Raw genomic sequence first — 3,191 nt, 5'->3', positions numbered from 1 at the left:
ACCCCAGCTTTATTCATATTTTGTGTTTATGTTGGTTTGTATTGTGCTGTATTGTGCTGTTTTGTATTGTTTGGGCAATCGGTCACTTGCCTTAAATAAAGAACCAACTAATTGTTTTTAATGAGAATTCAATACTGCTTCAGCAGCTGGAGTTTCACTTCTTTATATTGTTCTTCTAGTATTTGATTTCTGTTTGTTATGTCTTTGCCATTGACTACTAATTTGTGTATAGTTTTTTTGTTCGCTTCAACGTTCTCAATGTTTGCAAAGTATTTTGTATTTTTTTCATTATGTTCAACATGTTTTGCTCGCGCTCGAAGTATTACGCCATTGAGGTGTGTATGATAAATTCCTTCTAATATTTGTTTTTTTGAAGTAATTTCTTTTTCAATGGCGGTGGTATCACTTGTTTCATGTAACTGTTTTTCAAGTTTTTCAATGGTTTTTATGGTTTTAATTTCAAGTTTTTGTGTTTCTTTTTGTTTAAATGATGTGAATCTTATTGTTGTGTTACGTATATTACCTTTAATTATTTCCCATAAGGTGTTTCGATTTGCATCTTTGTTATTTTGAACTGTATTGGTTATTTCCTGTTTTGTTTGTGTTTGATAATGTGTATCTAATAAGATGCTATTATTAAGTTTAAAGTATCCTGGGCCTCTTTCATGTTGTATTTTATGTAGTTTAAGTTCAACAAGCGAGTGGTCTGTCATGAAACCTGCTTTTATGTTGCATGTGTCAATTATATTTCAAAGTGACTCAGATATTAAAAAATAGTCTTATCTGCAAAATAGTGTTGGTTTTGTGTTTTAGTGCCAGTTGAATTTTCTATCATTCGGGTTTACTGTACGCATGCAGCCAATTGTATAAACATGGATAACTTTTATCCAGCGGATAATTTTTGGTTATCTTCAATTTTAGGATATCTTTTTCGGTTAGCGATTGTATAAAAAAAAATAGTTATCCGAACAAGCGCGCGTTTTGGATAAGTTTTGAATAAGATTTAGCCAAGGTATTTGACTTCGGTTATCTTTATCCGAATAAATAACGCGCTGACAAAATGGCTGACATTGACATACCGAATGCTAGACGACCAAGTCAATTTCGACGAAATGACAGATTTTCGGAGACTGACGACCAAGAAGATACGTCGACGATTTAGATTTACACCTGACAGCATCGACCGCATAGAAAAACTGATCGGACATAGACTTGAGAGACCAACGAGACGGAATCAACGCTTGACACCGAGGCAGCAAATATTGATAACATTGAGATTTTTTGCTTCCGGAAATTGTTTGCAATTACTAGGGGATACCTTTGGGATGGACATTGCCACGGTTTCAAGGGTCGTGACCAGAGTAACGGACGAACTGTGTGACCTGAAAGACTAAACAGTTAAATTCCCGACGACGGACAGACAGAAATCAATTATTAAACAGATTTTTTTTCAAAATCGCCGGATTTCCGTCTGTAATTTCGGCGATCGACGGAACACACGTTCGCATCATTGCTCCCCATGAACACGAGGAGCAGTATGTGAACAGAAAGCACTACCACAGTGTTAACGTACAGGCAACGTGCGATCATCGAGGTATATATTCATTTGTACACAAGACATAATTTTAGTTCTTACCTTCAAGTTTGAGCATTCCTTCATTGTATAAATCCATTTATTTATATATCTATGGATCCTGCTGTTTTACACAACAGATCAAAGATTCCGATGATAAGGTACGATTTATTATAATTCCATTTCTCGTTTAACACGCGTCCTGTAAAAACAAACTTCCACAGTGTTATGCATATTTTTCGCCCAAATACTTGCATGTACACATTTCAAATGACGTAACGATTCCAAATAAAGATACATTAAGTCTGTTTCATGGTTTAAATATAGTCTGATCCATTGTGTTATAGAGGCACAAGACAGGGAATTCTAAATAAAAAGAATTTTTTGTCTTGCTACATTTTAATAATAAGATGTATCATTCTATTTGAATGATTTAGTACACCGGAACGTCTAGAATTTAATTTCACACTTTTTATTCTATTTAATCATATTTCAGGTGTATTCACCAGCATAAATGCCACATGGCCTGGAAGTATCCATGATGCGCATGTATTGAGAACCTCGGCACTCTCTGATTATTTGGAGGCCAATCATCATGATAAGAGCATATTTTAAAATGGATTGATTAATTTTTACTGCGATTTCATTTATTTGTGTGCATGCTCCTGTTTCTTATTTATAAATTTATAATTATAAAAGGTTATTGCCACAAAATGGATGTGCAAATAAATTATGTATATTTAGAAGTGGATCATTCTGTAATTGTTGTTAAATTGTTGCGTTCAAAGGTTTGGAAGATGGAATTGTGTTGGGGGACAGTGCCTACCCATGCAGGAAGTTTCTCATGACGCCTTACCTGCATCCTGGTGAGAGCAACTCTGTTTAACACCTTATCTATTTACTGGTCTTTACATCGTAATGAATCTTTTCTTATAAAACATGTCATAGTTTATTTTGATGTTAATGTTTGAAATAAATATTGTAACTATTGAATATTTACACCAGGATCCCCACAGCAACAGATGTAAAACGACGCCCATGCGAAGATGAGAAATGTGATTGAAAGAGCATTCGGCGAACTGAAGCGGAGGTTTCATGTTCTTCATGGAGAGGTATTCATTAAGTAGTCATGTGTCAATGAGCACCATATTATTTATGTTTATCATGAAATATCTTAAATATGCACTATATTAACTTATTTTAATTTCAAAATGTTAAATTATTTTTTCTAAACATTTAGGTACGAATGGAGCCAGCCAAAGTATCTAAAATAATTGTGGCATGTGTAGTGTTGAACAATCTGGCAAAGGCATGGAGTGAGAGGGAGGCATTCCCAGAGGAGGAAGACCCTCAACCTCCACCACTTGTACAGCTTGATGGTAACCATGACGGGCAGGCTTTCAGGGATGCAATAACTGCAAACTATTTCAGGTTTGAAAATAATTTATTCAATGCAAAGAATACATTAACAAAATATTATGCCTATTTGCAATTAATTTAATTGCTTAAGAATGGAAATTAGCATTACATCAATAAGCAATGCACAATAATTATAATATTTTAATATATGATAATCTAAAAGGCTGTTTTATCTCTTGCTTTAATAACAATAACAAAT

At 34.1% G+C, this 3,191-nt stretch overlaps 1 pseudogene; it reads left to right on the top strand.

Annotated features, from left to right (window-relative positions):
* Positions 1-1,112: 1,112 nt before the first annotated feature.
* On the top strand, positions 1,113-2,897 carry LOC127854660 (putative nuclease HARBI1; annotated as a pseudogene).
* The last annotated feature ends 294 nt before the right edge of the window (positions 2,898-3,191 follow it).

This window comes from Dreissena polymorpha, chromosome 13 (genome assembly GCF_020536995.1).
Source record: "Dreissena polymorpha isolate Duluth1 chromosome 13, UMN_Dpol_1.0, whole genome shotgun sequence".
Taxonomy (NCBI): domain Eukaryota; kingdom Metazoa; phylum Mollusca; class Bivalvia; order Myida; family Dreissenidae; genus Dreissena; species Dreissena polymorpha.
This window is presented reverse-complemented; position numbering and strand designations above follow the sequence as displayed.